Source organism: Lathamus discolor, chromosome 9 (genome assembly GCF_037157495.1).
Source record: "Lathamus discolor isolate bLatDis1 chromosome 9, bLatDis1.hap1, whole genome shotgun sequence".
Taxonomy (NCBI): Eukaryota; Metazoa; Chordata; class Aves; order Psittaciformes; family Psittacidae; genus Lathamus; species Lathamus discolor.
The window spans coordinates 2,678,962-2,704,235 of record NC_088892.1 but is presented as its reverse complement, the minus strand read 5'-3'; the positions used below and the strand labels follow the sequence as shown (position 1 = coordinate 2,704,235).

Here is a 25,274-nt window from a genome sequence, read left to right as displayed (position 1 = left end):
CCCATTGCTCTGAAGAGGGCCGAAAGGTCCTGCAAGTAATGATTTGGAGGTGATTTGTATTTAAGACAGTTGGCTTTCAGATGCTGGGGGGGAGGGGAAATTAAATAATTGAAAGCTAGTGGGGAAGGGAAGGAGAGAGCCCTGGATAGAGAGAGAGGACAAGAGTTTCTCACCATCTGGAAGGGTTTCAGCTCACCTGCATCTGTTGCATAGATGCAGACTTAAAACCTAAGACAAGAAAGTCTTCCTCATATCCATGCAGGGTCAGAGAAGGATGGGCTGGGCTGAGGTGGATGAACCAAGAGGCTTCTGCAGGAATGGCTGCTGCTGAGCTGCACTGAGCAACCAGGGCAAAAGGTCTGGCCAGGTAGGGCAGGGACCCTCTGGCCCTAATGTCTTGGTGGGATGTGATTGCTTTGGCCACACCAGACTGCCCTTCCCTCCCCTCCTGCCTCTGCCTTTCTTTGCTGCTGGCTCCAGCTCTCAGCTCCTGGCATGTTTCAAGCAATTAAGGCAATTTTCCAGCCCTGGTCCAGATGTTTGGGAAAACTTGCCGGTAAACTGCCCCCACAGCAGCTACATCAGGGCAAGGCTGAAGGGCACAGTGCTGGCCATGAGCCTCTGCAGGGCAGACACACAAAGAGCATGGCTTGCTGATGAAAACTTGCATTAAGAGCATCACAGGATGTTTCTTGATATGTCAGAGCAAAAGGAGACCCCCCTGGGGCAATCTCTGGTGGCTGGGAAACTGAGGCACAAATGGTAGAAATTAATCACCTGGGAAAAGGCCAGTGGTCTGAATGCTGATTGCCTAAAAGTTCAGTCGGGTGGGATGTGGAGCTTAGGCTTGGTCTAAACCAGCTCTGTTTTGCTTCCATATACCACAGCTCCTTTCGGCTGATTTCTTTCTTCTGAACCACTTTGTTCTGGTTCTACCTAAAAACAAGAGCAACAGAAGGCTGCAGCTTTGTGCAGGAGACCAGGATCCAGCTGCTTGCTCATGCTCTCCTTTCCCCACTGGGTGCAGACCTCAGGTTCCCCCCCAGTGCCGTGAGGTCTCAGCAGGGTTTGGCATCAGCCTTTGGCTTCTGGAAACTGGAGACTGAACAGTCCCTTCTGCACATGACCCCGAAGCTTTGTTTTCCAAAGCCTGATTTTAACCTTGACCCAAACTTGTGCCTTGCTGCGAATGCGAAGAGGGAATCTGTTCCCAGCCCAGGAAGGCCTCAGATACTGATATCCTTCCAATATCCTTCCTACGCCCTAAGGAGATTCCAGCAATCCCTGAGGTGTGCAGATGGCCCATTAGACAGTGCATTAGGGCTGGGCAGGTGACTTTTAGTCAGACTGGTCAGCTGAAGATCTAAGGCTGAGGTCAGATTAGGCTGCCTGAACTGAAGCTAACGAGTTGGGAGACAGCGGGGGGAATGGAAGTCAAAAATCAATAACCTGGGAAGAGCTGATGCTTTTCCATGTGCCACTCGTGTTTACTGACTCTGTGCAGGGAGCAGGGAAGTTTTAGGAACTTCTAGTGCCTGGTGTTGAATCCCTGGATGTTCTCTTCCCAGTTTTCTCTCCCAGAGTGCGATTCACACCTTGTGCGTCCTCACAGAGCATCATGTTTTCTCCTGAAAAGGATCCTGTGCCTGGCCCTCATGTAACTAGGTGGGTCTAAGAAAATAACACGTTTTTATATATATATAAAAGTCTTAAAATTCCTAAAGGGGCCAACAAGACACCTGGGGAGGGGCTTTGGAGAAGGGCCTGTAGGGACAGGCCAAGGGGAATGGCTTTAACCTGCCCGAGGGGAGACTGAGATGAGCTCTTAGGCAGAAGCTCTTCCCTGTGAGGGTGCTGAGGCGCTGGCACAGGATGCCCAGAGAAGCTGTGGCTGCCCCATCCCTGGCAGTGCTCAAGGCCAGGTTGGACACAGGGGCTTGGAGCAAGCTGCTCCCGTGGAAGGGGTCCCTGCCTGTGGCAGGGGGTGGAGCTGGAGGAGCTTTAAGGTCTCTTCCAACACAGACCAGTCTGGGATTCTGCAATCTCAAGTCTTCAAAGGAAAAGGACACACCCAAGGGGCTACCTCTCATTTGGAATCGGAGGAAACTGAGGCGCGAAGGGTGGGAATGGGTCGTTAGATACCACCCAGGTGGCTAGTGGGGATGGGAAGAGAGTTAGCTCCTGGAAAACCCAAGTAGATTGATGTGGTGTTAATGCCATTGGATGGGAATTATAAAATGCAGGGGGCTTTGTACAACACTTGGTTCCCCTCCTCCCTCCCCCCCCACCCCCACCCCCAAACACCTGCATGAGTTTTAAAGTCCCTTCTAAACCATTTGTGATTCTGTGAAAAATAGGTTTTCTATATCTGGTGCCTATTCAAACAGGAACCAAGCTCCCATTGTCCCAAAACTTCCTTCTAGGATATAGTGACTGGAAGGGCAAAGGGCTGGGAAAGGCGGTAACTGTCTGCTGCTGAAGGTGCTGGTATTCAGGTGCAGCACCCGAATACCTTTCCTTCGAGGAAAGCTCTTGAGGAAACCCTTTTCATTTCTTTGGGGCGAGGACAAGCAGCACTTCTGTTCTCTTCCCCCCCCCCCCCCCCCTTCCCACTCCTCTGCTCGTCTGTGCTGGAGCCGGCCATGCAGCTGGTGCCCTCTGCGCTGCCGGGGCAGCCGCGGCTCGGTGGGAGACATCCGGCCATCCCTGCATCCCTCCCTCCTGCTCCGTGCCCGGTGGTCAGAGCAGATGGCTGGGGGCAGCTGGCCAGCCCTGCAAGCACGGGCAGAGCAGGGCTCTCTCTTCATACGCTGTGATTAACAGCACTGGGGCGATGCTCCGCAGGCTGCGGGGGCAGTTCTGTGGTGAGACAGAGGCATCTCCTACCCCTGTGAGCCCAGCCGTGGGGCTTGCAGCCTGGATTGCACTTGGGTGTTTGCGTGGAATGTTCAAATCCTGAGGGCTGGTAGGCTAGGCTGGGAGGTGGTACCTCTGCCGCGGGATGGGAAATGGGTTCCTGGCCCCAGCGTCATGTAGCTTAAGGCTGCCCGTCAACAGCCCGCAGTCACCCCGCTGAGAAGGTGCTGAAGGAGAGGCAAGGCATCAGAGGAAAGCTCTGGATGCTGCGTTGCAGGCTATGACAGCACTGGGGAGACTGGGGAAATGCCAATAGCTAATTCAGGCTCAGAATTCACTTAAAATGAGTGTTCTGTGTTTCCAGCAGCCTCCTTGTCCCGCCTTAAAGCCTCATCTGCGCAGGACAGATGCTACTCCAGGGGCTGCTTTCTAAGCCATCCTCGCTTGTCTCCTCTCCTGCTACATCGCTGGTGTGTGCATCCCTGTGTGTCTCCCTTTGCCTCCTATGGGTCACAGCTATGTACAAAAGAGGAAAGGTGTGTATGCAGAGGCAATTCCGATGGCTTTCTAGATTCCAGCAGCAGAGAGTTAAGGGTCTCTGGTGCCAGCAGGTTCAGTTGGGACATCATAGGTCTCTGCCTCAATTGTGTGTGTCGTCTCTGCTTGTGCCTTCTCCACATCCCATGCTTTGGGGTGTGGGAAATCACTGCCTTTGTTTTCATTAGATCTGCTGCCAGATTCCTGCCCAATCTACAGCCATCGGTCCCTACATCAGCTTCTCTGAGATGTGCTGGATGGTGAGCCTGGAATTTATACTGGAGATTCAGGGTTTAAATGGAGAGATGGAGGAAAACTTACATGCACACATCTAGAAGGTAAGGTGGCCTCCCACATTTTTCCTGGTAACACTTATTGCTCAAAACTTCTGAGAAGATTTCTTAGGTTACATGTTCAAAAAAAGAAAAATAAGGGCAGAATCAAGGCACAGAGGCTGTGAAAGCATTGCATCCGTAGAAATAGGTTTTCCTGGGAAACAAAATCAGTGCTAACCAGTATATCACAGAGCTACACAAGAACAGCTGGAAGGAGCCCTAAATATTTATTATTAATACCAAAGCTGTTTATTTTCCACATATTAAATAGGTCATAGAACTCATCTAATCAAACCTCTGTATATGATGCTGGCTCTGCTGGGTTGGAGAAAGATATTGCTTTTGAGGTCTGAGCAGAGTTGGGAACAGAGGAGCGCCTGCTTGGGCTGGGCAAGCTGTGCTCCTCCAGAGTTAGAGCCCTAGGTGAGAGCTGCAGGAGGCTGAAAGTCTCCTTCCCATGTAACTGTGTGGTCTCTCCTGGCATCTCCCAGGATGCAGTCTGGAAATGTGACCAAGAGGTGCGCTCAGAGCAGGGCATGCAGGTTCAAGTCTCAGCCCATCCAGGAATTCCCTGTGTCAGGACAGATAAACCATTTACACCGGGGTTCTGTCTGGAGTAGGATCGCACCAACCAGCCCTCTGGGATCCTAGAAGTGACTGGGAGGCTTGTGGTGTCAGCGTGCTTTCCTCCCTTCAGAGACAGCATTAAACAAATACCTACAAAGCTGCCTGAGCTTCAGAGCCTGAAATCTTGAAGGTAGCTGGATGTTTTAAGTGCATCAGGACCTGATTGCCTCCAAGTCCAGGTGTCAGGGGGGAAGTAAGTGTTGTACAAAGCCCCCTGCATTTTACAATCCCCATCCACTGGCATCAACCCCACATCAATCTACTCTGGCCCTCCAGGATCTAAGAATAGCTCAGTATCCTCTTTGAATTTCCTCCCAAAACCAGTGAAGCCCCTATTCCTACCCTCCTAGCAATGTGAAGTACAATGCCAGGCTCCAGAGCTAACTCTCTTCCCATCCCCACTAGCCATCTGGGTGGTGTCTAACGACCCACTCCCACCCTTCATGCCTCAGATTCCCCTGATTCCAAATGAGAGGTAGCCCCTTTGGTGTGTCCTTTTCCTTTGAAGACTTGAGATTGAGATTACAGACTGGGTGACTGCAATGGAAGCCCATGAGGGAGCAAACACAGTGGAGCTGAGCTTGCTCCAAGCCCCTGTGTCCAACCTGGCCTTGAGCACTGCCAGGGATGGGGCAGCCACAGCTTCTCTGGGCACCCTGTGCCAGCGCCTCAGCACCCTCACAGGGAAGAGCTTCTGCCTAAGAGCTCATCTCAGTCTCCCCTCAGGCAGGTTAAAGCCATTCCCCTTGGCCTGTCCCTACAGGCCCTTGTCCCAAGCCCCTCTCCAGGTTTCCTGTAGCCCCTTTAGGCACTGGAGCTGCTCTAAGGTCTCCCCTTAAGAAGCCTTCTCTTCTCCAGGCTGAACATATGGACCAACTTGCAGCAAAACCCAGCCATGCTTGTTGTGTATGTGCCTGTGTGGCTCCATGGCTTTGTCACATGTGTGTGCACATTCTTCTCTGCACACAGCAGCTCCAGCACCAGGACCAGGCTCCTTTCCATACAAATCCTCCTCACCATGTATTTACATGGAAGGTGGTGCCTTGCTATACATTAACATTGAAAACCAAATAGCCGGCCCATCAGGAGCATCGCTCTGAGGGATGGCAGCACATTGCAAACATCAAGTAAGTAATTTGTCCAACATCGGTGATAATAAGCTACACAGAGCAGTAAGAACATAAGCACAGGCAGGGCTTTGTGTGTGTATATTTTTATTCCCTTTTTTTCTTCTTTTTCTTTTTTTCTAAAGGAACCTCTGAGGGGGAAAAAAAAAAAAAAAAGAAGAGACATGAATGATTCATAGATGCAAGGGGGGAAAAGACGGAGGGAGAGGGGGGGAAAGAGAGAGAGATTAAGAGAGAGGAGCTTCAAAGTGACTGGAGCCGATTTGAAGTCCTGAGCGTTCCTGTGCTGGGTAGGCCAGTAATTCACCAGAGAGGCCCCGTCAAGCTCCCTCTGCCCCGGCCTCATCCCTGCTGCCTCCTCCTCCTCTCCTGCAAACGCAGCCTCCAAATCACAAGTTCAAAGTTCACCATCATCTAATGATGTGGAGGCCTCGCAGACCCTCTGTGAGTGGCATCTGTTTATAGGCACGGCCCTTCCCTGGTGGTTTAGCCTGGCTTAAAATAAAGCATAGAAATACAGAATTGGAACCAAGGAGAAAGAGTGGAATGAGATGCAGGGCTCTTTTTAAAAAAAAAAAAAAGTATAAAAAATCTGCTACTGGTGAAGTGCTTTTGATTCTGAATATTAAAAAAGCCCATTAGACTTAAATGTAATGAGAATATTCACGCTACTGCCTTGATTTGTATTCACTGGCTACCACAGATATACTTTGGGAGTAGGAAAGGAGAATACAGCTCACACCCAGAGGGAAGCTGTCACCCTGGTTAGGGAGCAATGAGCTTCGATGACGGAGGGACCACTTTTGCCCCTCTCCATCTCTCAGCCACCTCTCATGATCCCATCTGTTGGAGTGATGGGGACTTTGAAAGCATCTCCATGCTGGAAAAACTGGTGATGTCACCCCCAGCATGGTTAAAACTCATCATCCTTTTGAAATTCAGGCATTTCAAAGCTTGTTTTTTTCTGTACTTGGATAGGGGAATTCCTTGTCCAGGGAATATGAGTCTTGAGACGATTTATTTGTCCTTAGTTTATTCTGAAGCGCCATTAAAATGCTGCTCCTTCATAATGTTGTAATTGAATTAGATGCACATTCTGTCGTGACAAATCTGCAGAAGAAAGAAGTGATGTCTAGGACCAGTCCTGTAAGACCAGTCATTGCTTATCTGTCACAAAGTAAATGACACAGTAATGAATGGCTAATACTCTCATTAGCATTATATGCTTACTTTATTTTATTAATCAAAGGCAGTAACATTCACTGGCCTAATGAAACAGTTTGATGTTTTAATACTTCTGAAAGATGGGACAAAAGATGAGGGCTCAGTACTAATTGAGGTAGTAGCTGATTGTAGGAAAACCATTTGAAATGATTTCCTGAGCTAAAATAAAGATATCAAACGCTGTAAATGTTCCCATTTGCAAGAGGAAATGAACAGAAATAAAATTGGAGGCTCTAAAATAATGTTAAAAATAGAAGAAATAGTATAGTTGGCCATATTATGACATGATAAAGATGTCATGACATGTCATGAATGCTAACAAGTAATGAGATATGCAGAACTCCAACAGAAACATAAAGAAATTGTATTGAACAACTAATGCTGTTAGACCAAAGTTAATATTTAATTTCAAAGTGGACTTTCAGGGATTTCTGAATTATTTTTAGGAAGTGAAATATTCCAAACCCAGTGGAAATGAAAATCAAGCGATTTTGCATGAATGTTTCTGTTGTGACTTGGGCATTTTAGAAGGAAAACCTTGATGCTGAGGTTTTCTTGGAGCCCTGATCCCAGCTAGAGCTGAATAGATGTTGAAATTTTTAATGAATAGCTGCAGTGTAGGCAATGATGAGCTGTTTACGGACTTCCATTGAAGCAAGAATTGCTTCCAAACTGGGAAGGAGGTGACACAAAGCAAGGAAAAGTTTGTGCAGGGGTTTCTTTTAAGGTTGCCCTAAGGAAACGAGAGTTTGACTTGAATGGGAGCAAAGGTGGAACCTCTGTTCTGAGCAGGAAACTCTCTAGTCATTGCTCAGACCTGGGCTGCTCTGTGGCTTCCTTTCCTTCCAAGCATCCTCCCCTTTTTCCTCCTTGTTTAAGCTACCATCTGTAAGGAAAAACATAAAGGAAAGACTTGATGTCTATTACAGCAGGTGGCATGGTCTGTTAAACCTTTCAAAGACTACTTATGACCAAGAGCTTGGTGCTCTGCTCTGTCCCTGACTGACTGAAGCCTGAAGCAATAACTGGGGGTTCCTTAACCTTTGACAGCCCTTTGGCTTGAACCAAATGCTCTTTGCCTGTGCTGAAGAGCTGGGACCTGAAAACTTGTGAGCTATTGCTCCAGACACCACAATGCTTTCAACACCACCAAGGAGCGAGGGATTTACAGGGATTTGGGACTCTGTGGTTGTAGAGTAACATATGTCCTCCATGCAGATATCTCCATACTCTGCTTGTCTATGCCAGGAAGAAGGGATGGGGAGAAATCCTGCTTCAGTAGAAAGACCATGACAAAAGTTATGCTGCAAGCCCTGACCTAAGCTGTAAAAGACCATGGATGGAAGAGGGCTGAAGTCTGACCATCTGCAGAAGGTAGTGACCTTTGGTGTTGTGCCTGAATCTCTACACTGACTATGGGGCAGACCAGGACAGTCGATGGTCTGAATCTTTCCTTGTCCTCTTAAACTGAAAAGCTCGAAGGGGTGGACCAAAGATGGCTCTTCTGTTGTTGTACTGGGATTCCCTTTAAGATGTCATCTCCATGTGATGAATAATGAATAGGAACTTATGTAAACCTGATTTTATCAACTCCTTGCCAGCAAAGTTTGAGCTGAAGTTGCAGCCTTCTAGCAGAGGCTAGTGGAGTTCTTGATGTAGTGGAATCCAATGATGCTCAGCCTGCTGGTCCTAGCAGAGAGCTTGGGCTGCTTGTGTTGCCACTGCAGCCTGAAATGTGATTTTCCCTAGAGGAAAATTCCCATTGCAATGCACAGACACACAAGAAAGCACAATTAACTTCACTGGAGGAGCCTTACGCCTCCTTTCCTTGAGTGTTGTGTAATTAAAACCTTGGTCTTGTTAATACATTAGTAAGATGTTTGCATATAATTCATCAAATGTTTATGAAAATGCGTAACAAATAATCCTGACAAACAAGCTGCTTAATTGAGATAAGGGATGGGAAGCCTTGTGAATTTTTAATAAAAAGGGGGAAAGCAAGCGTGCTACGCTAATCAGATGAAGTTATCTCATTCGATATATTCAAGTGACTTCTCTACAGCACATTTTATTTAATATATTACACAAAAGGAATATCTTGATCCCACAAAGAGATTTGCATAGAAAACCATCTCTTGCAGCAAACATACCATTGGCTTGAGGCATTCCCTCAGCTATTGATCAAGGTCTTAGTTTTTGGTTCTTGACAGAAAACAACAGTTAAACCTGGCTGGGATTTGCAATTCCTGTAGCTGGGAGAGGAACGACTCATGCCAGCCAATGCCCGGGTGTCTTCCTCCAAGTGAACAGTTAACTCTATCACATAGCATCAGCAGTGACGTCAGGACACAGGACACAGTGGTGAACTGAGCTTTGTTTCCACCTGATCTAAGACCACATAGAAGCAATAGCAGGCAGAAAGCCTTTTGTTTACCTCAGATATAGATATGATAATTGTCTGCTCCTTTTTGCCTCTTTTCACCCAGGTTAATGATTGTGGGGTGGTTTATCTTGCCTCTCCTGAGATATCTGAAAATTGGATATCCAAACCAAAGCTAGACATCCCAGCCAATGAGCTGCAAGTCTTTTTTTTAATCTCATTATAAAAAGTAACAGGGAAGGAGAGAAGGCCAACTCACACTTAAATGCTTTGTATACAGATGTTTCAGTGAGGACAGAGGTATCCTGACTGGGCAGGGCTCTGAGCAACCTGGTCTAGTTGAAGACGTCCCTGCTCATTGTAGGGGGTTGGACTAAATGAACTTTAAAGGTCTCTCCCAGTGCAAACTATTCTATGACTCTATCCCATTGTGGCCATCTCCTCTTGGAGCAAGAGGCTGTAAGACCATACCTCTTGTAGATCTCCCTCTTAGCATAAGAAATCTCCACAAGTGAATTAGGTGCTGGTGTGCACTTAACTATAGATACAGAGTCTGAACCCAGATTTGCCTGTTTTGTTTCCTCCACCTCCTCACAATCACATTGGGATAATACAAATGTTTAAACCTGAATTTAGTGGGAGGAGGAAACTGTTCAAAAGTGCAATGTTCAAAGGTCAGCCTGAACTTTCTAATCACTGATTTAATTAAAGTTTTGAAAGTCATGTAATGGACAGGAGAAAGGAGAGAAGAGAAAAGTAAAGCTTAGGAATGGAGGAGAGAATGGAACAGAAGGAAAGAATGGATGGAGAAGAAGGGCTTGGAGCAGGAAGAGACAGACGTTTACAACTGGTGTTAATGAAAGGCATCTTTGCCTTGGGAGAATGAAGGGGTAAACTTGCACACTGAGCATTGAGTCTGGACTAGAGCACCAACACATTGTCTTGCTTTGGCTTCCTTGCAAGGTCCTTCTCCTGTGCCAGATTCTGCTGTTGCACACCATCTTCAGGGGCTGGCAGCAGACAAGGGGGAAGCTGCAATTAGGAGCTCAAGGTGAAAATTGCTCCAGCCCAGCAAGGCTCATCATAGGGTGTTTGACTGTGCTCCTAAAGTACTTGCTCAGAGCAAGCCAGTGATGAAGAAACATGGGCTACGTGGTTTAAAAAGCTCCCAGCCCAGAGTCAGCATTTCTGCCCTGACCTGCTTCATGTATTATTTAGCACAGGACTTGTTGATGTGCACTTATATTCTCCTCCCAGTGGAGTTGATGATCTTCCTCCCCCTGAACAGCCCTGCCGCTCTCTCCCCACATAGACACCATGATCGGTGGCCTGTGGATGGAGCAGGGCTGGGCTGTTGCTCACCCTTGAGAGATAAGGATGTGAGGTTAAAGGATGGAGGTCGTGGCCATGGCTCACACTGGCAATGGGAGGAGAAGGACTGGGAGAAGGGTCTATCAGAGAAAGGAAAGTGGGAGAAGTGCAGTTGGAAGTGAGTGGTGTTAATGAAATATTCAGCAGTGGTGGGCCTAGATGCATTGCCGAAATTGCAGAAGCAGAGATGATTAATATTTAACAGGGTAAGCTGCCACTTGGCTGCTCTCTGCACATAGATTCCACCCCCACATGCACACACACCCCTTTGGTCCTTCTTCCCACCCTCATCCAACTCCCCTAAACTCCTGCCCAGCCCAACTCAATGGATCCCACTCTTGTGGTGTGGTCAGGGGAGGTTCCCAGGCCCCTCCATGAGGTCTTCCCCCAAGGGAGGACAGGGCCAAAAGTTGCCTGGTGGGAAACATGCCAGGAGGAAGGTTATCAAGAGAAAGCACATAATTCATTTTTCATGGGGTTGGGAGAGCAGGTTGTCCTATTTAGTCACATTAGATGCTCTGTTAACACAACAGAAAGGAAAAAAAAAAAGAAAGAAGAAAGAAGAACGGATGACTAAATGCTGGTAGTGGAAGAAGGCTGTTCTCTGGGAAAATAGGGACTGGTCTTTCAGAGGGTTAAGTGTTTTGGCTCCAGCCAAGTGTCCCTTGGGATGTTGCATGTAGATGATGGACAGCTAAGAACTCAGGGAGTGCATGAGGCTCTTCGTCAGCTGTTTTGCTGCAGGTGGAGTGGCCCAAAGTTGGCTGATATTTGGGACATTCCCACCTAGCCTCTCCATCTGGTATGGAGACAGGTGAGTCCCAGCAGACTGGAGAAGCTCCCTATAAACATCCCCAATAATAGATCCCCCCTTGTCCTTGTGCAAACCAAGCTCTTATTTACTCAGACACCTCCTCAGGAGCTGTGTTGTGGTTGTGCTGTTACTGTGCTCACTGAGCTGCCTGCGGTCTCCATGGGTTGAGCTTTGTTCAAACCAGTTTACTTCCATCTTCTGCCTTCTGTTATGTGTTTAGGTACCTGCATCTCAGCATCTGACCCTAAGAAGAACATGAAGGATGCCCTGGAGATCCTGCTAGAGACTGAAAAATGGGAGCACCTCCCAAGAGCAGTTTGTATCTTAGAGGGACAGAATCAGCTTCCAACAGGAAAGGAAACCTCAGGTAATGTGCCTCCTCAGTTCAGTGTATAATTTAAATAGAAAGATAATACTTAGGAGTATAGTTAGGAGTAATCAGGTCTGTTGAGGCAATAGAATGGCATAGTCTGGACCTGCCATTTCTCCTTAGGTCTCCACACAGTTTGGCTAAATGGATGCCCTGTGCAGATGGGTGCCTATTTTGAAACCTGGACGTTCCTCACACCATTTTTGCAGCCCAGAGCACACCCTACACTGGCCACACATCCACAGCAGATGAACAGTCCCAGGAAACGCCCCAAAGAGCAAGGAGTCATGTACTGCGCTCTGAAATGTGCCACATATACAGTGCAAATCTCTGTACGGCTCTGCTACATTCTTGTCGTGTGCAAACAGGGTGGCAGGGGCAGAAAATCCATCCCGCTCCTCCCTCCTGGAGCTGCTGTCACATCATGACAAGGGTTAATCAGGACAGATGTAGGATGTGAAAACCGGACACAGGCAGGGGCTGGGTGGCCTGTGGCAGGAGGAGGAACCCCTGTCAAAAGTCCCAGAACTAGCAAGAACAGACAACTTGAATTCTATTGTGTAAGTGGGGACTTGTCTGTGATGGTATAGTAACAACTAGAATTAGAAAGGAATAAAGAGTGAATTCTTCCTTCATCCCAAGTGTGTTCCCTCCAGGGCAAAGGTCAAGTGCATTGTGTGGCAGTGTTTGGATTCAGAATAAAATAAGTGACAAGGGCGAAAACCTGGGGCATGCACAAGGACTGAATAAAGAGGAGTGTGGGCTAGACACCAGAAACCACTTGCTCACCCTAGGGGTCATTAACATGTGCACTAGGTGACCTCATGACATGGCGCAGGGGCGATAGAGACACTAATATGAGTCATTTAAATGCTGGCTTGAATGTATTCAACTATTGATAAACGCATCTTTCTGAGCGTAGCTATTGGTAAAGTGACCAGCTCCTCCGGTAAAATGGAAACAGGGCCCCTTGCTTGCTGGAATTTAATCTCATCTATGTTCTTCATTTCTCCATGGAAAAAAAGGGGCTTTGTTGGTGTCTCTCTTCAGATTGTTTCCCCCTCCCATGTAGATTCCATAGGCAGAGCCCACTCATGCATTCCTAAAATAACTGGCTGATTTCATTTATTTATCTATTAGTCAAGAGCTTCTTTGAGGTCCTATCATCTCTTCCTCAACTGAACTTCAGATAACCTGTCTTAGAGCTCAGGCTTTTTGGGGTTTGAGCTGCAGGCTGATGTCTAAAGTTGGATCTGCGTTAGGGATTTTGGTTCAGAGCTGTTCCATGCTGTGATACAGCTGTTCTCAGAAAACTTGAGATGTTCTTCAGAGATGCACATTCAAAGCAATGGAAGTCTTATGGGAATAAGTGGTGGAAGATAGCTTCATCCATCTGCTTCAAAGCCACATGAATAGGTGTCAAGACTGTTGAATTTGGATCTAAGCAGTATCACAACTCCTAAACTAAACCATGACCTCATCCAAATTAATCCTTCCTTCTGATTACATCCTTAGCTTTTTCATTCAGCTTTCCTGTCTCTAATACCATCAATTCCCCTTGAGACTGTTCAGTAACCAGCATCTTGGTGTGGCAAGGAAGACACAGTTCTGCTCAGCAGGTTCTCCTCCGAATGCAGCCTTACTGGGATGGAGTGTGTCCCTATATTTGCACCTTTATCAAGATTTTATCATGGCATATTGAAGAAGGCTTCTTGCAGACCTTTGCAGGGAGAAAACTCAGGCAAAGGCTAACAAGAATTGCCATATTAACTGCCCTGGCCACAGCAAAGGTGCTGCAGGGTGGAATGTTTGAAAACAACTGGTGTGCTCTTATACCAACACGACCTTTGAGAGTGCCAGGCCTGTAACTCAAGCATTAATAATGGATTACCAAAGTCAACCAGCTGCAAGGGAACCACTTCTCCCTGCTTAGATAATTCTCTTCCCTGAGAAGAAGAGCTATTGATTTTGATACTGATTCCTTGCTCCCCAGTGGAAGGGCTACACCCCACTGCCACTGCCTGTGACAGTGAGCTCCTTCCTGATCTGCACACACCAAACACATCAGCCACATTATTCTGCTCCAGGAACAGAGACAGCCCCCCAGGACCACTGAGACTGCCACTGAAGCTGTATGCACTTTTATTTCTCACCAGAAGATTCAGCTTTGCTTTTCAGTGTTGGTTTCTCATGAGACTGCAACAAGTGACTTCTCTGAGCACCGTGAACCTGACTAGACCCCCATTGACTTTACACTATCCACAGCATAAAGGATAGGGATGAATACCAGCTTCGATCCACCACATACAACGCAAGCTGGTTGTGCAAACATCCTCACACATAAATGTCTTTGCTTTGCTGTCTTCATCTATTCTGCTCTCCTGAGTCCACATTTGTGTCTGCAATCCCTGGTTGGGCTGGAGGGAGGTAGAGGATCATGTTCATGGTAAGGAAGTGTTATAGTCATGGTCTGAGCTGGAAATCCGTCCATTTGGTTTTAGGCCAGCCTGAAACAGGAACCATGTGCAAGTTTGTGGCACCTTCAAATAGAACCCTTTCTCTGTCTTCCAAAGAAAAAAGCTGTTTGCAGTCACACAGGGCTGTGTATTCATCTGCCACCTGTCCCTTCACTGTGGGGACCTTTGAACTCATTGGCCAGCTTTAACCACATTTAGCTGTGGTTAATAAATGCGGTCTAAAGAGATATGATGAAGTCAAAGCAGTCAGATGTAACACCAAAACCCTACTGACAGCCTGAGACGGGGCAAGCCTGTGGTACGTGTTCAACCTTAATGAGACACTCGAGAAGGCACCTGGGAGAAGAAAGCCACTTAGAAAGCCCTGGGTGTGGGGCATCTTCTAGTCTGAGTTCACACTGCTCCAGACATCAGAGAATCCAACTACAAGAAGCAAACCTTCAGGGACTTGGACTTCATTACTTCCTCTGCTTGCGGAGTAACTTGTTTTCTCGGAGCATCTTTCATCTCTTTGCAGGCATGAGCTGTGGAAACAAAGGGCTGGATGCATGACAGGATTTAGGGTGCTGTTACAAAATGGTGGGGGCAAGGGTCCTCTTTTATCTGCAGCCCTGTGGGAAGCTGGCAGTGATGACACAGCTGTGTGGATGGGTGCTGAGCCCTCGGGCTGGGCGAGAGAGGTGGCACTTGGGCTGGTCAGGAAGGGGAATCCTCGGGATCCAGACCAAGAAATAAACCCTCTCTTTTATAGCAGAAACACCAAAATGAGACACTTGGGTAGTTTGAGTCTTGTTTGTGGAAAGAAGTCAGATTGAATGAATAGTTAAAATAACTTCATGGTACAAATGGGAAGGACCCCCTGGAATTTGCTAGTTTAGGGCATAAAAATTGTTTCTGGAAAATACAAAGAAACAAAAAAACAAAACAAAAAACCAAACAAAAAAAAAAAAACCAACCTACAAACCCCAACTTTTTACCTGTTACAATAACCTGCTGACTGCTTGTCGTCTTGTCCTCTGTGGACATACCTTCAGCCCAAAAATCTGAGCAACCTGTGCCAGTTCTCACCACCCTCACAGGGAATAACTTCTGCCTCATCTCAGTCTCCTCTCTGGCAGGTTAAAGCCATTCCCCCTTGTCCTGTCCCTACAGGCCCTTGTCAAATACCAACAAGCTTAAATGTGCTCCTGGGTGCCATCAAGCCGCATACCTGCCATGCATGTTGGGGTTTCACCAATGGCATGTTTGCTCTCCGCAGGATGCAGATTGGACTTGTGGGTTTCTCCAGCTGAAAAGCCAAGCACCAGATGGGGACACACTGTCCCATAGCCCTGTGCACACACAAGGGTGTGCTGAGGACTCATTTGTGTTTTCTGTAAGCAACACCCTCTGTTTTCGGGCTCTATCTGTTTTCATCTCCAGGTAGTTAAGGCTGTGTTATCTTCAGACCATTGCTTTTGTGTTAAAGTGTGTTGGCACCCCCTTCTTCAGTATTGGCTGCGACAGTCCAGGAGAGGAAGGCTTCTGTTTAACACATTGTGCACGTAACCTGACATGTTGCCCAGTTTTAATATGCTGTTTTATCAGGTCATGCAGAACCTTTGAAGGTTCTTTGCATATTTCCAGAGCACAATATCTACAAACAACTTCTGCTTCCTCCCTTCTCAGTTGCTTACGGCCATGTTGACAATCTAAATACTACATCACCTGATCAGCAGCAAGCTTCTCATTTGACTTGTGTGTTCTTAAATTAAAAGTAAAACAAAGCGAGAGACTTCTGCCATGAGACTCGGGCCCTGGAAACCATGGCCAAAGTGATAAATCTAGTTTCTCCTTCTTCAGGAACTGATATTCCACTTGCTTAAAGCAGGTAGATGCTGGGGTGGTGTTTACCCAATTTATACAGCAGTAAATAATTGCAATTTTTGCTGCGCCCCTTTTATTTAGTGCATTTTTAAAAATAGGACTTCAAAATCAGCCAAATCAGGTTGCTTTAATCCCAAGTGAGACATTGCATCCAGCAAAATAACAAAATGTAAGGAACTATTTGAGCAGTTATTGGGGTAAATACATGCACCAGCCAAGGATGCCCATGGCTACAGAGCCGCCCTGCCCTTGAAGAGGTGCCATGTAAAGATTTCTGCATTTTCTTCTCTACAGCTGTACATGTTGGTATGGATGTAGCCTTGGGGTGTCTTGTCAAGAAAAGCCCAACCTCACTGAATCCTGTGGATCAAGGAATATGCTGTTTATGAAAGCTGTGCTTCAGCCAAACACGAAGCTTCAGACTCAGTTCAGGAGCAACCCAATGAAACCCCGTGGTCTGTGGTGCAGCAAGCACTGATGCATCTTCCAGTTCCTGGGAAGTCCAGGGGTTCTGTGGCAGCTGGTGGGAAGAGAAGTGCCTCTCTGGGAGGTGTTTTTTCCCATGGCTCACACTTCACAGTCAAGGTGAGTGAATGACCTTTGGGCAGCACTGCTGTCACTCTCTGAGGGTTGCACAGGGATGCTTAGGCTCAGATGTCTCATTTTTGGATGGGTGAAACTGTTTGAGGTGTATTTTGCCTATGAGGCTCTAGGAAAGACCTTTGGCCTGCAGGGTCAGTGTCAGAATTGATTAGGAAGATGCCTGGTGACACCAGGATACTCATTCTGTCCAATCAGGTTTTCTGCCCACAGCCAAGACACCTGTGCTGTGGTCAGAACAAGAAGTTTGGGTTATTGTCCTTAGTCAGACTCAGGAGGTCCCCCAGTGTTTCCCTCCAATTATCTGTGAAGTTCGACCATTTCTCATGTTGATCCCCTTTAACCTCCTGTGAGGTTTCCCTCACATTGCTGTTCTTCTGTCCTCTGACACTGGCACCTGTCACATCAGTGATTTCTTCTGTCAGGACCAGTAGCTCGGGCTCCAGGCAGCTCCAATAGATGCAATTAGGTGGTGAACAAATTGACCAAGCCCCATACCAGAACACACAAGGTTAGCTGGAGCCTGTGCTGGTTTTCACCCTTCTCTTTACTGGTTCTGCAACAGAAGATGAGGCAGATGGCTGACCTTATCCTTCTGAGTGCTCCTGCAGATCCGCACCTTGCAAAGGATCCCCACAAACCTGGAACAGCCCCTGGGCAAAGCTGGGAGCCAGCATCCTGGCTCACACAACCACCGAGAAGCAGCACTACCGCAACCAATTCCCTCTCCTTCCAGCCCTGGCTGGGGGCTGACCTGGCCCCCATAGCAGTGACCAGCTCTTCTGCTGAAAGCAGCTGGATTTTGGCATGTTCCTGTAAGGGAAAGGAAGCCTTCTTTTTCTTTCCCCCTTCTTCTTCTTCTCCTGCATTTTGATGGGGTTTGAGATCTCTCTGAGGAAGATGCTCTTCCCTTTTTATCAATTAGGAGCACACATGCACTCTCTCTTTCCCACCCCTACTCTGCTTTCCTCCCTGCTCCCCTTGGCTGCTAGTTTCAGACAAAGATGTGTGAGTTCTTTGATCTGCCTGGCAGCCACCACTGGGGGATTGGCTTGGAGGTTAATTACACACAGGCCGTCTCCAGCTGTGGCAAGGAGCCATTCAGCTGGAAAAGGAGGTGTCCCTTCTCCCCCCCAGCTATAAACTTCAAGGGGACAGGAGGGCAAGGAAGGTACCACTGAAACCCCTTTTGATATGACAAACGGGCTCCTTGCTTGCCTCTCTGGTTCTTGTTTTGTTTGTCTAACTGGCATTTGAAATATGGATGAGCTCTCAGTCCTGAGGGTCCAGCCACTGGCTTAACAAAACCTTGCCTCCTTCCCCCCTTCCCCTTCCGCCTGGGCAGGACTGGAGTTTAGCTCTTATGTCTGTCTTGCCTGTCTGTGTGTCCTTGTCCAGGAGCCCCCTTCCCATGACTCAGCCCATCGTTTATGGAGATGCAGAGGCTGAACCGTGCTCAGTGCATGGTCGAGCAGCACTCCACAGCGGTGCCAGGAACAGGAGCCTCATCCAGCAGAGGAAAGTCATTGGATCAGATGGCTGGCACCCGACAGGTCTGTGTTCAATCCCTCTCTCTGTGGCTGATTTGCTCTGTGATTATCTTCCTTTTTTCTTTCTTTCTTTCTTTTAAAGCCACTTAATTCCCTGTGTGCCCCAGTTTCCCAGTCTTCACAATAAAAGCAAGAAGCATTTATTCACTCCTTGGGGTTGGATTGAGGCTGATTGATTTGCTTGTCCAACATCCCAAACAAAGTAGTGCTTCAGAAGAAAGCTGTTGATATAATCCCCCCTGCATTAACAAAATCCTTCCCAAAAGGAGCTTACATGGATGCTTCAGGGCAAAGCGTGGTTGGATTTTGGTTGCTTTTCAGTGGCTTACAGACCCCTCCATTGGTTTCTGGGCTCCCCCAGGGTACCTAAGTGTGGGTCTGGAGTTACAGGATCCCATGCAGTGAGCAGAGAAAACCTCAGGCAGCCTTTCACTGAGATCAGAAGTGGGTAATAGTCTACACCCTCAAGGGCGTCATACAGCCTAGACCACATCCATGTGGGAATACCATTCCGTGCTCGGATCCAGGCCTTCTGAGCAGATCTGGGGCAAGATCCAAATTCATCATGCAATATGCTTTTTTTTCTATTGCATTTGAGAACTACAGTCATCTCTGCTGGCTGTCAGTGGGCAATATCAATGGTTTGGGGCAAAACATGCCTGTCTTGAGAATGTGCATGAAGCCAACCTGCTTGTGTGGTGCTGGGATGTGAGCAAAGCTCAGAGCCAGGCGAGCAGAGGGCACACATCTATGCTTTTGCTACAAGCAGAAGTGTGGCTCGTGCATGGACCTATGGGTGCTTGTGTCTGTTCCATCTCATCCTACCCTGAATTCAAATGAGCAAAAAGGCATGCAAACAGCCTGAGAGAGCTGGGCTGGTTCAGCATGGAGAAGAGAAGGCTCCTTAAGGGAAGACCTTAGGGCAGCTCCAGTGCCTAAAGGGGCTACAGGAAACCTGGAGAGGGGCTTGGGACAAGGGCCTGTAGGGACAAGACAAGGGGAATGGCTTTAACCTGCCAGAGGGGAGACTGAGATGAGCTCTGAGGCAGAAGCTCTTCCCTGTGAGGGTGCTGAGGCGCTGGCACAGGGTGCCCAGAGAAGCTGTGGCTGCCCCATCCCTGGCAGTGCTCAAGGCCAGGTTGGACACAGGGGCTTGGAGCAAGCTGCTGCAGTGGAAGGGGTCCCTGCCTGTGGCAGGGGTTGGAGCTGGAGGAGCTTTAAGGTCCCTTCCAATACAGACTGTTCTGTGATCTATGAACCAGACACCTTGAAGCTCTGGGTCTGTATTACTGGCAGAAAAAGGCAGCCTCGACCAACAGGTCAATGTGTTTTCTGCTCACAACCTCAAGTCAACACTGGTGTCTCTTGCAGGTGAGTCACTGCTCCTGCTGACTCAGCCAAACGGTGTTACTCACCATTTGCTCCTCAAGTTGCCTGTAAATAACACATCCAAAAAGTTGATCCCCTTGCATTTAAGTTGGCCAGAGAACCTCTGTGCCCTGGGGGCAGCTGGGGCAGGGTGCAGAGGGGAGGATCTGAGGAGACAAGTTGGCTCAGAGCCTGTATTGCACTGTGGGAGCAGGTCCCAGGGGGCTGCCTGTGTGTGTGTGTGTGTGAAGCCATGGGGACAGATATGGTTGTTGCGGAAATGTGGGGGTCAGCAGTGCCCACAGCAGCAGCTGATTTGCGCAGAAACGGTGGTGGAAGCTCCTCTCTGTGTGGCCAGCAAGGTGCTGCTGGAGCTGCCTTCCCTTTGTGGGGTTTGAAGCTTTTTGGAGCTTCCCTTTGTGGGGTTTTTCCTGCTTATCCAGGCTGGGAGTGCCTCTTCCCCATAAGTCACATCCCTCCACTTGTGCTAAATGCAATCTCGCCACCACCCTTTGCTGCACCCCTGTGCTCTGTGGTGGAGGAGCTGGGGAGCCCCCTGAGAGCACGCACGCCCGAGCAGGGAATGGTTAATCTCCTGAAGCACTGAACCCTGGTGGGCTTTTTTCCCCTGCAGTAATGAGAAGTGGAGTGTGCACATCGCAGTGTGATTATTACCTGTTTATTTTTTCATGAGGCTTCTCCACTGTGTGTCACTCTCGTGTCATCATCCATAAAACACATTGATTTAACCATTACTTTGGAACAGCACTCGCCTGCTCCACAGGCTGGATACCTGTCCCCTGGGGGACCCTGGAGTGACAAAGCGGGCTCAGAGCTCAGCCTCTGCCTCACTCCTCCCATGGTGTTTGCCCCTCCTCTATCTCCTTTTCCAGTTCACCTTTCTTTCCTCTTCCTCTTCACTCTCTGCCCATCTTGTGCTCCACCTCCTGCTCCCATTCAGTGTTGTCCCCTGCGACAGGCAAAGGGTATCTGCTGCCCCAGCATTGTGCTCTGCAGACGTGGCACCAGCTCCAAATATTCTGCACGGCTTGATGAGCATCCCTGCATCCCTTCCCACACAGCCAGAAGGGATGCTCCTGAGGGAGCGTTCTTGCAGGAGCTTTCAGCACATCAGTGGTAGTGGTGACAAGAGGTGGCCATACACCAGGGATGTCTCTAAACCTGGAGATGGGATTCTCCTCCTCCCCTCCAAAGGTGTGAGCAACCAACACAACCTGCCTTTAGTTTTGTACCGTTGAAGGAGAGAGCAGTCGCTGCAGGAACATCCCAAGGGGATTCCCCAGGGAAGTCGCTGGAGCTGTTTCTCCCTGGATAAGAAGGGAACCAGCCCTCACTGTTAACATTTGGAGGTAGATAAACTGAGGCCACTTTAGCGGACGAGCTGTTCTGGCTTCACACTTGCAGGCAGTGGCATACAGAGTTCCTGGGCACTGATCTGCTCTCAGAGGAGCCTGGACTAGGAATCATACCATTATAAGGCTGAAATCCACACACCATGGGTTGGGGGGGCTCTCAGAAATCAAGTACCGGCACATGGGGTGTTTGCAGAGCTTGTTCTAGGGGGACCTTCCCCTCTTCTATCCCTGTGAAACACCCTTCTATATCCTTCTGAGAAGTCTTTCCCCAGGCACCCTGTGAGTGAGGGGCCACCAAGGATGGAGGGTTAGAGGGGTTACTGGCTGGCTGCTGGGGTTGTCAACGGTGTAATCCAGACCAAAGCAGATACAAAGGGTTTGATGTACAGGACTGTGGGGCAGCCAGAACTACAGGAGACCAGCCATCCAGTGCCATTATTACAAGTTCATGGCCAAGTTGCTTTCCACAGCTATTGCTCTCCTTCCTTTACTTCTCTCACCGTTGACAATTTGGGTCTGTTAGGCTTGGAGCCAGTGCTTGCTGTCCCTGATGCCTCATGGTACAAACAGAAAGCCTCAAGGGATGAGCTTGAAGTATTTAATTTTTGAGATTTCTGCAAAGCTACTTGGAAGGGATTGAGGAAAAATAGGGAGGAATATCTGAACCTGAGGCTCTTCAGCACATCCTCCTTTTTAGTTCATTTTCCCTGTTATGTTCCCCAGAGCAGGTGAGAGCCAGGGAGTATCCTCGTCACCACCACACCAATTTACTCTGAGCCCCTCTTAGAGGGGAAAGGCTCCAGAAGGGCAGACAGTGTCACTTGGAAGGAGAGCAGTGCCCCAAAGGAGATGTCAGGCAGAGCCAGACACATCATTCACCAAAATAACTGCCCACACACACATCCTTGTTCTTAATTCAGGCTGAGGCACTGGTGGCGCTGGGGACATGCCCCAGCATGGTGCAGCCCTATCGGACTGCTCAGGTGCCACCAAGATCACACAGAGGTACGTCTGGGTTGATGTTCATCATCAAAGGGCTGGGGACTGCTGAGGTGGAGCTGGTTTGGATGCTGCTGCAAGCTGAGTATCACCCACTGAAGATGTGTCCTCCAGTGGAGTGGAACCAGCTGCTGCTTTGGTGCTGAGACAAGGTAGGATAAGGCCCTGGAGCTCTGCTCTTGGAGGTATTTAATCCACCGCAGGTTTCTTCTTTGCCTGTGCAGAACAGAGGCAGGTCCTACCCCATGCATGAATTCATTCACTCCGGAGCAGAAGGACCAATCAGTGCCCTTGCTAAAACGACTTTGCTGATCCCCACTGCTCAGAGAGGAGATAGCAGCAGTCCTGGAGGGACCCTTTTGTTCTGCTGTCAAGGCCTGGGCTTCTCAGCTGAGTCTAACAACCCTGAATGCTTCTGTGGGAAGCTTTCTGTGCATTATTTATCACCGTCAGGACGGTTACACTTGACAGTCACACTCACCTGCCCACTGCTTCCTGCAGGGTGAGATGATGCCTTCACAGACCAGGTGTTGCCAATTCATGGCCCCGTCCTGCTGTGGTAGAAGGGTTGGTGTGAGCACAGCAAGGTCATGACGGATCAAGATCTTTCTTGGCCAAAGAGAAGGTCCAGGTGCCTACACAGTGAGGGGTGGTGCAGTCAGCTCTGGTTTAGAAAGGGGGTGTGAAGGAAAGCTTTCAGTGGGGGCTGAAGTGGGACAGTGAGGAGAGCTTGTATGGGGAAGGGAAAGCATCTTCTCCTAAACATCTTCGCAGCATGGAAGAAACTGCTATGTCTGAAGACCAGCAAGGAGTTCTGTCTCTAGAGGAAGTCTGGGAGGTGTAAGGAGAGAGGGTGAGTGGAGTTAGAATGGAGATGGGTTTAGGACCAGAGAAGACATTAGGAAGAAGTGATAAAGCACTTGGCACAGGGTGCCCAGAGAAGCTGTGGCTGCCCCATCACTGGCGGTGTTCAAGGCCAGGTCGGATGGGGCTTGGAGCAAGCTGCTCTAGTGGAAGGTGTCCATGCCCGTGGCAGGGGTTTGGAACTGGATGAGCTTTGAGGTCTCTTCCAACCTAAAGCAGTCTGGGATTCTGTAATTCAATGACTTATGATGAAAACTGAGGAATTTCAAAGGACACAGCCTCCTTCCCCAGAAGTCTTATGAACATTCAGACTGATGGCAAACTCTTTCTGGGGACTTCCCAGCTCATGTGAAACAGGGTTTAGGGGCACAAGAAGTTCACAAACCTCCCCAGGTCTGCACAGCCGCGTGAACCTATGGGATGTTCACAAGTCCTGTCTGTCTCCCACGTCAGAAGGGAAGGGGACTTGTTGGAAATGAGCAGCAAGACTGGGCTACCCGTGGAGGACAGTGGATGAACGGATGCCTGCTGTGGCTGCCTGTGCTCTGGCCTCACATGGTGCTGCACAGCGAGCCGGCTCCCCCCAGGGTCTCCATTCAGTGCACTGGGCAGTCACCATCTGGTCCCCACTGCTCAAGCAGCAGCCACAACCAGCCAGACAAGGGCCACTGGGTAGGGGTAATGTCGAGAGCAGAATGTAGGAGAGGAAAAAGGGACAGCGAGGTGATGGAAGAGAGGAAGAAGATACAGAGAAGAGGAGGAAGAAGGAGAATACGCACTGGAATGCAACACTGGCTTTTCCTCCCAGAAGCCGCCCGGTTTAAGCAAAGTCCTTTTCTGTCTTTAATGAATTCTGGCTTCCTTCCCCTTGGCGACCCCGGAGAAGTTGGAACATTTCCAAGAGCAGGAGGGAGGGAGGGGCGAGAGGGCTTCGGAAATCAAATGTAAAGGAGGGGGCAGGAGGGAACCGACTCCTCTTTAAAAGTCGCTTCGCGTCCCGTCCCCGAGCGGGGAGGGAGCACGGGTCACGGCAGAGCCCTGCGCCGATGTGCCTCGCCTGTGCCGCGGCGCTAATGACACCGGCAATGTGCTGCGGTGCGCGGGCGCTGCCGGGGACCTCCAGGAGGTTTAACTGCGGGGCAGAGCGGGCGGCAGGGGTGTTCGTCCTCGCTAGCCAGCGGCGCGCCCGGCCCGGCCGGGAGGGAGCTGCCCGTCGCTGCCCCGCCATCGTACCCCCGGCTCCTTCAGCGCTGCGCACCCGTCAAAGCGATTATGGGAATGAGGCTCCGGCGCGGGCAGACGGGGCGGGAATGAAGGAAATCCTCGCTCTCGGCCTTTCTTTTGTGTGTGTGCCGGGGGGGAGCGAGGTGGTGGTGTTATCCTTTAGCTCAGCTCAAGAGGGATTAAGGGAAAGGGAGGCAGCAATTCCCCTGGTAGATGAATCCTAAACACGCATTGTGTCGGTGGGGTTTTCTTTTCCCTGGTACATTATGGAGTCCTAGCAAGGTTTCCGTGCTGGATAAAGCTGTACTGTAGCAAAGGAGAGGCAGCTCTTGTGAGAAACACCAGCCTCGTCGTGCGTTGCATCTCCCGCACACATACAGACACCAACAGCGCACACATATTCCTCAATAGGAGCCCAGTGCTTGCACACACACAAAGATGTAGTGCACAGCCGAAACTGGCCGTGTCCCTGCTTCCTCCTGGCTGGGAAAGCAGAACTCAAAGACACAAACACCAGGACACATCAATACACATGGGTAAGGGACCACAAACCTGTATTCACCTGCATGCACAGAGTATTTCCCTTCTACAAGTGCAAATGCTCCAACTCAGCCCCACATACATAGACGTATAACAGCTTTCCTCACACCATGGTGATTTTAACACAAGTGAATAACCCTCTCCCATTAAACTCCATGCTAAGTAGCAAGGCTGGGTGGCTCCTTGTCTCACGTGGGCATCGGAAAAACAGTAGGATGGGTGGTAAAGTCAAGCATGTGTTAGAATAACTCGTGGTCACCCACACAGGCCTGTTTGACTGCATCAATTGTCTCCTGCCCACCTGCACAACACAGACCGAGAAGCACCAGCCAGGATGTGGCCATCCATTGGGATGCGCCCATCCATTGGGATGCTAGCCTGCTGCAGACAAACAGCTGCCACTGCAGATGGATGGAGAAGCATCCAGCTCCTCTCACATGCCTCAGAGGGGAGGCTTACAAAACCCTCTCTTAGACTGTACCAGTTCTGGAGGTTGTCATCACTCTGGTAACCTTCATAGCACAGGCGCTGAGTGATGCTTGGGCTGCCCAGGAGGTGGGACCTGCTTCTAAACCTGCAGATAAAGAAATCCCACTGAGAAGCAAGGCAGGGATTGGGAGGAGAAGCAGGAGTTGTTGTACAGGTTGTAACGTGGTACCGAGTAAGGTGGGGGAGCTGCACTATATGTATATTTTAAAGTACATGGAAAGTGACTTTTAAAGCATCTCCAGTGATGACGTGATGCCAGCCAAGCCCAGAGCTCTCTCAG

At 49.1% G+C, this 25,274-nt stretch overlaps 1 long non-coding RNA gene across 1 annotated transcript; it reads left to right on the top strand.

The window, feature by feature from the left end:
• Positions 1–269: 269 nt before the first annotated feature.
• Positions 270–16,546, top strand: LOC136019409 (uncharacterized). The gene is made up of 7 exons (XR_010614865.1): positions 270–367; positions 1,569–1,665; positions 3,221–3,392; positions 3,582–3,731; positions 7,955–8,080; positions 11,492–11,638; positions 16,279–16,546. It is a non-coding gene; the product is annotated as an uncharacterized LOC136019409 (long non-coding RNA).
• The last annotated feature ends 8,728 nt before the right edge of the window (positions 16,547–25,274 follow it).